The 14,126-nt window shown below is 46.5% G+C and overlaps 1 long non-coding RNA gene across 1 annotated transcript in view; it reads right to left on the reverse strand.

Moving 5' to 3' along the window:
• LOC125944575 (uncharacterized) overlaps positions 1 to 12,529 on the reverse strand; it is a 37,504-nt gene extending 24,975 nt beyond the window's left edge. The window contains exons 1-2 of the long non-coding RNA XR_007466284.1: positions 11,495 to 12,529; positions 876 to 996 (exon numbers count right to left, since the gene is read on the reverse strand). This is a non-coding gene — a long non-coding RNA (uncharacterized LOC125944575). The remainder of the gene's footprint in view (positions 1 to 875; positions 997 to 11,494) is intronic.
• Positions 12,530 to 14,126: the final 1,597 nt, after the last annotated feature.

Genomic DNA, 14,126 nt, shown 5'->3' on the forward strand with positions numbered 1-14,126 from the left:
TATGCCGTGCTGCGTAGCGCATGCAACCGCAATAAGACTCCTGAAGATGGTTATCAATTTTTATGATACCACAACGAAAGGGTGACTTCTTGCGCAAGAACTTTGCTCCCACAAAGAATGTTGTTTACGAGGTAAGGCACATTTCTTATTGCTCGTATCAAAGCATCCTCTAATGCGGCATTTTTAAAAATTCTTCCGGCCTGCTCTTCAGCGTTTTTGCTGCGGAAATTTGTACATTGCATAAAAATGGGGTTATCTTCAGTATGCAGAATATTCTGCTGGAATATTCCACCTCGCACGTCGTCAACCGTTATTCAGTCGGAAATGCAGCAATATAGGTTCCGCTTTCCGCTGTGAACAATTATGTGCGAAGATACAGCCACTCGATCGCACTTTTTGTGATTGTTAGGATCCATTGTCTGTTTTACTGAAAATTGAAATAGCGGCTTGTAGAGGAGCTTTCTTTCCAGCTTACTTCGACGTGTACATCAATCGAAAAACCCATGAAATTTTGTGCTCGGATGGCGCTCCTTGCATTTCGCGACTGCAGGTGTAAGGGCATTGCCACGAAATCCAGCCCGAGTTCACAATGTTTTCACCGAAATGTCTTTTCAAGCGTGAAAAAGACATTGTAGACAAAATCCAGAATGATTCCTGGCGCTGGTAATTGTTTTGGTCAGCGGTGCAAGACAGCATGAAAAAATTTTGGGGAGTGGCCGAAGCCACATGAGATCCCCCCTGGTTACTACCCTGATCACAACCCACAAAAGTAACAAGCGCCAAATCAGTGACTGCATTTATAACTTGTGTAGCACTTCTGTTGCACATGCATATTCTATGGAAACAAACATTTTAAACTAAGGGGAATCTCTTACCCGTCATGACGGGCACTTCGGGCTGTTCAATTGGCTCGAGGTGCCGACTCGCTAGATCGGCACGGTTGACGTTATCCACGTTCACCACAAAATGGCGATCGTGGACGTAGATGACATGAAACTGCAAGAGAAAGATTCTTCGTTTAGCATTTCTGCCGCCTTACAACAAGATGCCGAAGGCAAAGAACAATATTAGCATTACTTAACTTGAGTGAGCATATTAGGGTATAATGAAATTAGTGGTTGCTGAAGCGAATGCCTCCGAAGCATTGCGGGAACAATGAAAAGAATCACGATGATGTGCGCGAGTAGCCTCACTGCATGTGCTTCATACAGTGATGGCACCCCATATGTACGATCGCAGCAAGTGACAACGGCTATAACGACACATGTTCGCTCTTTTGCGAGGCACTTATTGCAAACCATGCTTTCACCCGTTCGTGGTCAAAACGTGAATATACAGCTCCGCGAACAAATTCAAATGTTTAATTTCATATATTTACGGCGTCGGCTGCATCTTAAAGAGTGCGATAATTCCCAAACGTTTTTTGCCCAGTATGTGCTGGCACTCTGCGGGAATACAGGGAATTTTTTGGTCGATGGTTTTGGTTTTTGTTCCATTTTTTTTTTTTTTTTTTGACGCCAGCGCGTCTGCTACTGCTCGAGCATCTGGGCGCGCGGCGGTTCAGGTTTCGTCCGTAGGCTGTTTCTGCTTCCTGCACGCGCACAACTGATGCCTATCTGGTTTCGAATCTATGAAAGGGTGACCGCTGGACACCCACTGATTTAATGGTCACAGGGGTGCGATGACATCCGTGCACAGGCGGGCACTGGTACACACAAACGATGCTTTTTGGGGACTTGCAACCTCACTGCCTGTCGTTGTCAATAAATGAAGGATTAGCACATGTTACTCACTCTGTTTTCTGACGAGCGCACGGCCATAGAGCTTTCCTTAGTGCGCTCACCTATGCAGCTTGGTTACGTTATGGACGAATTATGCTATTCCAATGCAAAATATTTTTTTCTCACTTCACGGATCTCATTTGGCGAAAAAAGTCTACCTTCAAAGGGTTAACCTTGCTTAGTGCTGTTGTCTCTCTGATGGGTTTATAAACGTGCAATTAAAAATACTCTTCGTGGTCGCATTTGGCAAAAAAAAAGTTTGTCTTCAATGGGTTAATCTTGCTTTGTGCTGTTTTGCCATGGACCATTATGTACAAGTTGCACACATGTCACTATAAAAGCTCTGGAGTGTGCGTTTGAGCTCAGCAACCATGCTTCCGGCATGCAAGCACGAACAGAACACTGTCCCGCATCATTTATCTTAATGGTGACATTCGATGCACCGTATATTGAAACAGGGCATAGACAACAAGAAACCGTGGCCAGAGCGGAAGGTTCGAATTATCGAGTGCATGTAGTTGTGTAAATAAAGTGTATACCTTTCATTCAATGTGTGTATATACATTTGTAAATAAAGTGTTTTCAGTGTAGAACGGCTCATTCCTTTAAATGCAGGCACACATTCCCCAAGGTACGTTGCAATGTCTCTAAAGGAATTAAGTTCTAAAGGGCATGGCAGGATGTGCCCGTCCCAATTCGAATGCAGAGAATCGTTTCTAGAAGGCCTTCTAAATTGTATATATGCTCAATAAAGAGCTGCACATACGCAAGGTTAATACAGAGGGACCTCATGGTGCAGGTGCTGCATGAGATCAAGCCTACCATTAATATATGTTTGTGCAGCATGCAAAGTCCGATATTATAGCGTAAGGCAGTGCATGCAAGGGTTACAAGGTCCTCGCATCGTACTGCAGTGCATATGTGGTATACGAAGCCCTCGTATGGCAGCGCATACGTGGGATATGAGGCCCTCGTGTTCATACGTTGGATACGAGGACACATATGCAATAATCTCGTATATACGAGCCACGGATAACACGTACATACAAGATTTTTCAATATGTCACTGGCCCCCTCTCAATACGTAAACTTTATGTAAAATTTGTAGAGTTGGCAGATACACTAACAGCTTCTGACACCAAAAAAAAAAAAGGTATATTTGAATTAACAGAAAGCATTCACTTACGCCGTGGTTCCGCGTTCCCTGGTTGATGTTCGCGATCTTCCGAGTCGTGGCCAGAAGATGGCCGTTACAACTGGCTTGAAACTGATGTCCTTGGGTTGGCATCTGAAAAACATGGTCACACAAATAATCAATCAGAAACAGACTTATAGGACCCCTAAACCACCCCTCTGGCTTGGTGTAAAAACACTGTCTGCAGATAGCATACGCTGCTGTGAACATCTCAGCCCAGTTTTCCAGTCGTGCGCGGCACCTTGAGCTGGGAAGTCGAACGCGAAGTCACCTTTCTCTCAAACGCTCTCTTTTACAGAGAGAGCTGTAGGGCCCCGTTACGGAAAAAATTCGGCGTCGGTCGTGCATTGACCGTCTGCACAAATTTTCGTATGTAGTTAGGTATATTTAGGTATATTTATGCTACATGTCACGCCTTGCTATATGACATGCGGTATATATGGATTATATTGCCACACCATTCTATCACAAAAGTTGCTCATACCTGGTGTTACATTCTTGACAAACCTATTTTTCGGAATGTTGAGTATGACAGCCCACAAACAAACACGAACAGCGCATGCTTTTTATCTCATATCTTCTGACACCTAAATGTTATAAGTGCGAAACAATAACAATAACAAGTTTACTGGCGTGACTGTGCACTATTCTCCGGCATCGGCCCACTAAAGATGGCGCGTTTTTCAACAGAAGCCTGCTTCACGCTCCCTTTTGGACGCTTTATTTCGTAATATAACGGATTCCCATGTGCAGCGGCTATTGGATGCAATATCTGACGCCAGTCAAGAAAGGTGTTTTGATCAGTGTGCTTCTTCCTACTGTTAGTGTGTATATTTATTGACGTAGTTCAATGAACAAGCTGAAGTAAGCGAAAATGTGGTTTTATATTTCGATAATTACGTACTTCCGGAAGAAGCAGACTATCGTGTGCTGACGGTGGGCTGCGGCCGGCTGCACAGTAATTAAACTTTGGCCGCCGTACTCTTCGGTGCTGTAGCCGTCGGGTGTCGAATTTCGACTAGTTTTGAATGCTCAACTAGCCTCGAACCACGCGAAACTTAAGGTAGGCCACAAGTACGCTTGCCAGCGCGCGTTCACTCCTAGACGCTCCTGGTTAGACGCGTTGGCATATAATTGGTAGCGCTTAAAAAATGCGCTAGTTGGATGTGGCTACTATCCGTCAGTGAAGCTGGGGAAGGGCAAAGCTGGTCCGCACCACGTGACATGGTAAGACTGGAGTGCCGAAGAACGCACTCAAGCCTTGTGTACAAAGCAGACGATGTGCACTATACAATTGCAAGTCGCTGCGGCCTGCTACGTAACGCAGGTACCGCGGCCGCCGCGGGGTACCACGAAGAGTCCACTGGCTCAGAGCACTGCAGCTCGCTCAGGACAACCGCGTTTGGCGTTTGGCTAAAGTTCCTTGATGAATTGAAAGCACCGCTGCTCTTTGAACTCTGCTGCCGCCGCGCGACCTCCTCGCTCCTTGCACACCTCCGCAAGAACCGGTATTGCAACCGTTTTTCTGCACGACGATTGGTCTCCCTGCCGTTGCCCTTGGGAACACGCACGTCTTGCGTTTTGCTTGCGTTTTTCTTTTTCCTTGGCGCCATTTTTCTCCTTGGCTCGGCGCAGCTAACGTTGCACGCCGTGTTTCCTGCGGTGTTATGCTAGCGCTATGCCGTGCTGTGTAGCACATGCAACCGCAATAAGACGCCTGGAGATGGTTATGAATTTTTATGATACCACAACGAAAGGGTGGCTTCCTGCGCAAGAACTTTGCTCCCACAAAGAATGTTGTTTACGAGGTAAGGCACATTTCTTATTGAAAAAAGCATCCTCTAATGCGGCATTTTAAAAAATTCTTCCGGCCTGCTCTTCAGCGTTTTTGCTGCGAAAATTTGTACATTGCATATAAATGGGGTTGTCTTCAGTATGCAGAATATTCTGCTTGGGTTCACCTCGCACGTCATCAACCGTTATTCAGTCGGAAATGCAGCAATATAGGTTCCGCTTTCCGCTGTGAACAGTTATGGGCGAAGATACAGCCACTCGATCGCACTTTTTGGGATTGTTAGGATCCATTGTCTGTTTTACTGAAAATTGAAATAGCGGCTTGTAGAGGAGCTTTCTTTCCAGCTTACTTCGACGTGTACATCAATCGAAAAACCCATGAAATTTTGTACTCGGATGGCGCTCCTTGGATTTCGCGACTGCAGGTGTAAGGGCATTGCCACGAAATCGAGCCCGAGTTCACAATGTTTGCAACGAAATGTCTTTTCAAGCGTGAAAAAGACATTGTAGACAAAATCCAGGATGATTGCTGGCGCCGGGGGTTGTTTTGGTCAGCGGTGCAAGACAGCATGAAAAAATTTGGGGGAGTGGCTGAAGCCCCATCAGCTCCCCCCTGGTTACTCCCCTGGTTACTCCCCTGGTCACAACCCACAAAAGTAACAAGCGCCAGATCAGTGACTGCATTTATAATTTGTGTAGCACTTTTGTTGCACATGCATATTCTATGGAAGCAAACATTTTAAAATAAGGGAAATCTCTTACCCGTCATGACGGCTATTTCAGGTTGTCCGATTGGTCCCAAATGCCTGCTGGTGAAATTCGCTTGGTTCACGTTTTCAACATTCACCAGAAAATGAGTGTCATGTATACGGATCATCTCGAACTGCAAGAGAAAGATTTCTTCTTTTAGCATTTCTGCCGCCTTACAACAAGATGCCGTAAGCATCTGTTGTAATCTTAGCATTACCTAACTTGAGTGAGCATATTAGGTTATAATGAAATTAGTGGTTGCGGAAGCGAATGCCTCCGAAGCATTGCAGAAACAATGAAAAGAATCACGATGATGTGCGCGAGTAGCCTCACTGCATGTGCTTCATACAGTGATGGCACCCCATATGTACGATCGCAGCAAGTGACAACGGCTATAACGACACATGTTCGCTCTTTTGCGAGGCACTTATTGCACACCATGCACCCGTTCGTGGTCAAAGACGTGAATATACAGCTCCGCGAACAAATTCAAAATGTTTAATTTCATATATTTACGGCGTCGGCTGCATCTTAAAGAGTGCTATAATTCCCAAACGTCTTTTGCCCAGTATGTGCTGGCACTCTGCGGGAATACAGGGAATTTTTTTGTCGCGCCGATGGTTTTGGTTTTTGTTCCATTTTTTTTTTTTTTTTTTTGACGCCAGCGCGTCTGCTACTGCTCGAGCATCTGGGCGCACGGCGGTTCAGGTTTCGTCCCGTAGGCAGTTTCTGCTTCTTGCACGCGCACAACTGATGCCTATCTGGTTTCCAATCTATGAAAGGGTGATCGCTGGACACCCACTGATTTAATGGTCACAGGGGTGCGATGACATCCGTGCACAGGCGGGTACTGGTACACACAAATGATGGTTTTTGGGGACTTGCAACCTCACTGCCTGTCGTTGTCAATAAATAAAGGATTAGCAGATGTTTCTCACTCTGTTTTCTGACGAGCGCACGACCATAGCGTTTTCCTTAGTGTCACTATAAAAGCTCTGGAGTGTGCGTTTGAGCTCAGCAACCATGCTTCCGGCATGCAAGCACGAACAGAACACTGTCCCGCATCATTTATCTTATTGGTGACTTTCGATGCACCGTGTATTGAAACAGGGCATAAACACCAAGAAACCGTGGCCAGAGCGGAAGGTTCGAATTATCGAGTGCGTGTAGTTGTGTAAATAAAGTGTATACCTTTCATTCAATGTGTGTATATACATTTGTAAATAAAGTGTTTTTCAGTGTAGAACGAGTCATTCCTTTAAATGCAGGCACACATTCCCCAAGGTACGTTGCAATGTCTCTAAAGGAATTAAGTTCGAAAGGGCATGGCAGGATGTGCCCGTCCCAATTCGAATGCAGAGAATCATTTCTAGAAGGCCTTCTAAATTGTATATATGCTCAATAAAGAGCTGCACATACGCAAGAATAATACAGAGGGACCTCATGGTGCAGGTGCTGCATGAGATCAAGCCTACAATTAATATATATTTGTGCAGCATGCAAAGTCCGATATTATAGCGTAAGGCAGTGCATGCAAGGGTTACAAGGTCCTCGCATCGTACTGCAGTGCATATGTGGGATATGAGGCCCTCATGCGTATGGCAGTGCATACGTGGCATAAGAAGCCCTCGTATGGCAGCGAATGCGTGGGATATGAGGCGCCCGTGTTCATACGTTGGATACGAGGACACATATCCAATAATCTCGCGTATATACGAGCCACGTATAACACGTACATACGAGATTTTTCAATATGCCGCCGGCCACCTCCGAATACGTAAACTTTATGTAAAATTTGTAGAGTAGGCAGATACACTAACAGCTTCTGACACCAAAAAAAAAGGTATATTTGAATTAACAGAAAGCATTCACTTACACCATGGTTCTTCTACCCTGGTTTATGTTGTCGATCTTCTGCCTTGTGGCCAGCAGATGACCGTTACAGTGCGCTAGAAACTTATGTCCTTGTGTTGGCATCTGAAAAACATGGTGACACAAATAATCAGAAACAGACTTATAGGACCCCTAAACCACCCCTCTGGCTTGGTGTAAAAACACTGTCTGCCGATAGCATACGCTGCTGTGAACATCTCAGCCCAGTTTTCCAGTCGTGCATGGCACGTTGAGCTGGGAAGTCGAACGCGAAGTCACCTTTCTCTCAAACGCTCTCTTTTACAGCGAGAGCTGTAGGGCCCCGTTACGGAAAAAATTCGGCGTCGGTCGTGCATTGACCGTCTGCACAAATTTCCGTATGTAGTTAGGTATATTTATGCCACATGCCACGCCTTGCTATATGACATGCGGTATATGTGGATTATATTGCCACACCATTCTATCACAAAAGTTGCTCATACCTGGTGTTACATTCTTGACAAACTTATTTTTCGGCATGTTGAGAATGACAGCCCACAAACAAACACCAACAGCGCATGCTTTTTATCTCATATTCTGACACCTAAATGTTAAAAGTGCGAAACAATAACAATAACAAGTTTACTGGCGTGACTGTGCACTATTCTCCGGCATCGGCCCACTAAAGATGGCGCGTTTTTCAACAGAAGCCTGCTTCACACTCTCTTTTGCACGCTTTATTTCGTAATATAACGGATTCCCATATGCAGCTGCTTATTGGCCAATATCTGACGCCAGTCAAGAAGGGTGTTTGGATCAGCGTGCTTCTTCCTACTATTACTGAGTATACTAATTGACGAAGTTCAAGCTGAAGTAAGCGAAAATCTCGTTTTGAATTTCGATAATAATTACGTACTTCCGGAAGAAGCAGACTATCGCCTGCTGACGGTCGGCTGCAGACGCCTGCACAGGAATTTAACTTTGGCCGCCGTACTCTTCGGTGCTGTATGTAGCAGTCGGGTCTCGAATTTCGACTAGTTTTGAATGCTCCACTAGCCTCGAACCACGCGAAACATAAGGTAGGCCGCAAGTACGCTTGCCAGCGCGCGTTCACCCTTATAGACGCTCCTGGTTAGACGCGTTGGCATACTAATTGGTAGCGCTTCAAAAATGCGCTAGTTGGATGTGGCTACTATGCGTCGGTCACGCTGGGGAAAGACGAAGCTGTTCCGAACCACGTGACATGGTCAGACTAGAGTGTGTACCTTGTGTACAAAGCAGACGCTGGGTGATGTGCAATACAGTTGCATGTCGCTTCGGCCTGCTACGTAACGGACATACCACGGCCGCCTCTGCGTGCCAGGAAGAGTCCACTGGTTCAGAGCACTGCGGCTCGCTCAGGACAACCGTATTTGGCTTACGTTTGGCTATAGTCCCTTAATAAATTGAAAGCACCGCCACTCTTTGAACTCTGCTGCCGCCGCGCGACCTCATCGCTCCTTGCGCATCTCCTCCGCAAGAAACGGTATTGCAACAGTTTTTCTGCACGACGATTGGTCACCCTGCAGTTGCCCTTGGAAACACGCGGGTCTTGAGTTTTGCTTGTGTTTTTCGTTGGCACCATTTTTCTCCTTGGCTCGGCGCAGCGAACGTTGCTCGCCGTGTTTTCTGCGGGGTTGTGCTAGCGCTATGCCGTGCTGTAAGCGCATGCAACCACAGTAAGAAGCCCGAAGATAGTTATCAATCTTTATGATACCACAAGGAAAGGGTGGCTTCCTGCGCAAGAACTTTGCTCCCACAAAGAATGTTGTTTACGAGGTAAGGCACATTTCTTATTGCTCGTATCAAACCATCCCCTAATGCGGAATTTTTAAAAATTCTTCCGGCCTGCTCTTCAGCGTTCTTGCTGCAAAAATTTGTACATTGCATAAAAATGGGGTTGTCTTCAGTATGCAGAATACTCTGCTGGGACTCCACCTTGCACGTCGTCAACCATTATTCAGTCGGAAATGCAGCGCTATAGGCTACGCTTTCCGCTGTGAACAATTATGTGCGAAGATACAGCCACTCGATCGCACTTTTTGCGATTGTTAGGATCCATTGTCTGTTTTACTGAAAATTGAAATAGCGGGCTTGTAGAGGAGCTTTATTTCTAGCTTACTTCGACGTGTACATTAGTTGTTTAGACACGATGAATGCAGGCCCCGAAAAAAAAAATATTAGCAAGTGTACCCGTGATATTGCGGGTGATGAGCGCTAGCTGTAGTCCACATTGCGCTATTTATTTCAGTTCTTGAATTTGCGTTGAGTTGGGCTGCCAGGCACGCATGAGTGCGAAGGTCAGTACTGCAGCTCAAAACTACGTAATTTTGTTTTGCTCACTAATTTTATCCACCCTTGTATCGGACGTTAAGTGGGCAACCAATTAACTACTTCCCCTCGCACTGAGCGCACCAAAACAGAATCAGCGACCAAGAATAACTGCGACACACCCCGCCGATCGTCTGCAGACACTTTCGCTCTCTCCGCTTTGTCCAGCAGTTCTCTCCTAACATTTGGCTGAAGCAATGTTAGTCTAGTCCTCAGTTTACGTCGCAGAAATAGTCCAGCAGGTGTTTTACCCGTGAAAGTATGGGGCGTTGTGCGGTAAGAAAACAAGAAGTTGTCGGTTCTGTGCTGCAACGATCGGTTTTTCCATTTCCATTCATCTTCTAGTAGCTGCTCAAGAAGGGCTTTTTCTAGTAGTTTGCACCGCTCGTTCGGCCGCACTGTTTGATTGTGGGTGGTTCGGTGGAGTAAGCGTGTGTTTTACACCATTAGCTTTCAAGAAGGGTTCAAATTCTGCAGCAACGAACCGAGGGCCGTTATCGTTAACAAACTCAATTGGAAGCCCATGCGACGCAAACAGAGAACGTACAGCTTTCTCCGTTTTCGTAGCTGTTTTATTGCGATAGCAATTATATGGACACTTCAACCGGATTTTTTTAATCCGCACTTGCACTTGCTCGACTCTCTCGCGGCACTGCTAGTAGGAATCGCTAGATATGACGACATCGTCCAAGTAGCAGGTGGTTCCCGCTAAGCCGCCCAGGATTCGATCAATTACTGCTTGGAATACGGCAGGCGCGCACGCTACGCCATAAGGCACACGCTGGAACTTGAAAATGGTCATGTGCATGATCACCGTCAGCAATTCGTGTGCTAGCTCATCTAATTCACGCTGTAGAAACGCCTTGGATAGGTCAATGACCGAAAAGATGGTTCCGCCTTGTAATGCCGTGAAAATATCCTCTGGTAAGGGCAGAGGGTAGTGGTCAACTTCTATTGCCGGATTGACAGTTACACGATGGTCACCGCACAGACGTAGCCCTTTATCTTTCTTAGGCACGATAGCAAGTGGCGTCGCCCAAGCACTGTGCCTCACTCTGTACACGACTCCTGCCTTTTCCATGTTCACAAATTCCTGCTCAACCTGCTCACGAAGAGCATATGGCACTGGCAGCGCCTTACGAAAGACTTACGTAACTCCTCCTTTGAGCTTAATACTGGCTTTAAAGCCCTAGATAGCACCATAACCAGGTTCAAACACTTGTTTGTACTTTTCAGTTAGCGGTACTGCCTTGGTCACAATCTTCATGCTCATGACTTCATGCCACCTAATTTTAATTTTGCTCAGCCAGTTTCGACCAAGCAATGTTGGCATCCTAGCTTCTTCTGCATCCTTTACTATGACCAGCGGCGGTGAATAGCATTGATCATTATATCGAGCCTCAACATTTAACACGCCTTTGATCTCGACAAGTGTACCATTGCAATTAACTAACTTCACATTAGCTTCTCTGAAGCTAGCAGAGGGAAAAGATTTCACGCACTCAGGTTCGGACATATAACCGCCACAGCAGCATCCGTATCCAAATCCCCGGTTACTTTCTTTCTATTTAGTTCTAACATAACTGTGATAGCAGGTGTGCCCGAACTTTTGTCAGTGTGACACAGCGCGAGTATAACTCATTTCCCGCGACAGCATAGTCCAGCTGCTTAACTACTTTGGTTTTACACATTTTAGCTAAGTGCCCGTTTTTCTGACATTTGTAACAAGTACTTTAACCAATGGGCAACTTACTGGCGCATGGTGTCCCGCACGGCGATGACACGAAGCTTAAGTCCCTTGCGACGCTGTCTTTTCAGCCTTCGCGAATCCGCTGCTCCTGGAGTTTTTGCCAGCACTTGCTTATAGACGTCCTACTTTCTGTCTTTGCCAGTGAAGTTCGGAGACGCCCGCAGCGAGAACTGCGAGATTATTTGCTGCGTGTCTTTCGTCGCGGCTGCCATAGCCACAGCGATGGTGCAGGTGCGTTTCCAGGTCAGTTGAGCGTCCGGCGTGGTTAAGAGTCGGCAGCGTATAGCCTATGTTTGAAGGCCGGCGATTAGTCGGTCCCGCAGAGCTTTCTCTAGAAACGCGCCGAACGCGCACGTCGCTGCCAATTTCTTGAGACCCACGATGAAGTCCGACACGCTTTCATGCTTCTCTTTGTTTTCGTTCATGGAAGCGATACCTTTCCGTCACCACGGAACTCTTGAGAGTGTAGTGCTTTTTCGGTGCACCAACGGCGTCCTCGAATGTCGCCTTGGTGGGCGGGCGTCTTTGGAAGAAGCAAGCTCCTGAGCGTCCCGTAAGCCTTGTACTACTTCTTCTTGACTACCATTGTCGCCAATGGTAGTCAAGAAGACCAGCAGCCTCTGTTCTCCTGCAATGTCGTTGGCGGCGATGAAGCACTCCAGACGCACGAGGTAGACGTCGAAGTTCCCCGGTGTCCGGGTCGAACTCCGGGAGCTTGCTAAAGTTAGCGCCCGACGTAGCCATCTTCAGCGGATCTTGCCGTATCCTATCCTCGTCGCCAGTTTGTTGTGACGGACGCCGAGACGTACTTGAGAAACGTCTCTATTCCGTCGGCTGCGTACTGGCAGCGTCCCAGCAACCAAAGAACGCGGGAATATATAGCCAAAGAACAGTCTAGCGCATGCGCAGAACCAATTGGCAGAACAAACACTCATGTCCACCAATCACAATCGCGGCGCCGTCTTGCACCTGTGCGCGTTCGATGCAACGCTGCCACGCGTTCGATGTAACGCCGCAGCGCGTTCGATGCAACGCCGCAGCGCGTTCGATGCAACGCCGCAGCGCGTTCGATGCAACGCCGCAGCACGTTCGATGTAACGCCGCAGCGCGTCTGATGCAACGCCACCGGCGTCTGATGCAACGCCACCGGCGTCCGATGCAACAATATGCAAGCACTGCCGACCAATTCCCGCGACTCGTTCGCTGCGGTTATTTTGCTCCGGTTCGCGCAAAAGATAAAAAACACGGGCGACTCACCATTTCGCGAGTCCTCCCGCAATGTAGCGTATTGCGTAAGACTTCAGATCCTACTTGAAGTCGCCGACCTCTGCAATAAACGGGACAGGGAAGGAAAAGGAAATTACATCACTTTTAGGAACTGCGCACGCGAGCCATGCATCACGGGCGAATTACACGACAATCAAAATAATAGCACCGCGTTACAGCGCGAACTCCGGAATTCTCGCCAAATAACCGTAACAGTAAGCAAACAGTACTCGCAAGGACAGCGAAATTGCGGGTCATGTTTGCTGTGCAAAGCATTCATGTGCTACCGGAAGGGGGAAAAAAAAAAACGAGTTGCTGAAGAGGAGCCTGCGAGCAAGTTAGCGACCGGCCACTTTTAATGCACAATCCCAACGGCGTTCATGACAGTCAAACGCGTACGTTACGCAAAGCAGCACCATTGTCAAAAAAAAAAAAAAAAAAAGCTGCGCATCTGAAGCACCGTGGGAATCGATGTAAGCGAAGCTTTCTGTGCTGTTACTGACCTCCTGCTACTGATCAATCAGCATGCAATAAACTCCTTTGCCAACTCGTCCTTGTTGGATGCTTTTGCAACTTCTTTTATTGCGCATACAAACAAATCGATAGCATTTTACTCTGAAACTTTGAAGGTCACTTGTGAACTTTTGTACGCACTACAACTTAGGTGCACATATTTTGTATGCAGTTCATAGTCATCCTCAAAGATCACGTTTCTCATGTGACTACGTATACAGTGCGAACACATCACATGCTATCTCGCGCACCTCATACGTAATATCATTAGGTCTGCGTAGCACATCGCACACATCTCGTAAGTACATGCTTTACGCATTCTCATAGCACATCGCATATATCTCATACATTTTGTAAGGACTGCGTAGCACATCATACAGATCTCGCGCATTTTCTACGATGTCTCATTGAACATGTGTAGCATATCGCTCCCTTGTCGTCAAATCTGTGCGATATGCATACGTCGCCGTTCATTTCTCGTACAATTCTCATACAATTTTTTTTTCAGTAGGAGCTGTAATACCTTTAAATAACCTATGATGAATTAATGCCTAATTTATCAACCACTTGCCCTAAAATACTCTCATAAAAATCTGTCTTCGAAAGACTGTCCTTAACGTTTTTTTTTTTTTTTTTTTTTTTCGATTGAGGGCCCGAGCTGTAAAATTAGCCATTAGCCTTTGAAAAATTACCTTATACAAACTTTTGGGCTTTTGACTGCGGGTCAAAGGTCGATCAATTAGCATTAGGAGATCTTGCGCGTTTAAGCGTCGGATGTTCCATTTCTACATCATGGTTGTTTCAGAAAAGCATCCGTTGCCGTTGCCGGTCTGCTTCGTGGGAGGGTAGATTCTAG

The sequence above is a fragment of the Dermacentor silvarum genome, chromosome 3 (genome assembly GCF_013339745.2).
Source record: "Dermacentor silvarum isolate Dsil-2018 chromosome 3, BIME_Dsil_1.4, whole genome shotgun sequence".
NCBI classification, from domain to species: domain Eukaryota; kingdom Metazoa; phylum Arthropoda; class Arachnida; order Ixodida; family Ixodidae; genus Dermacentor; species Dermacentor silvarum.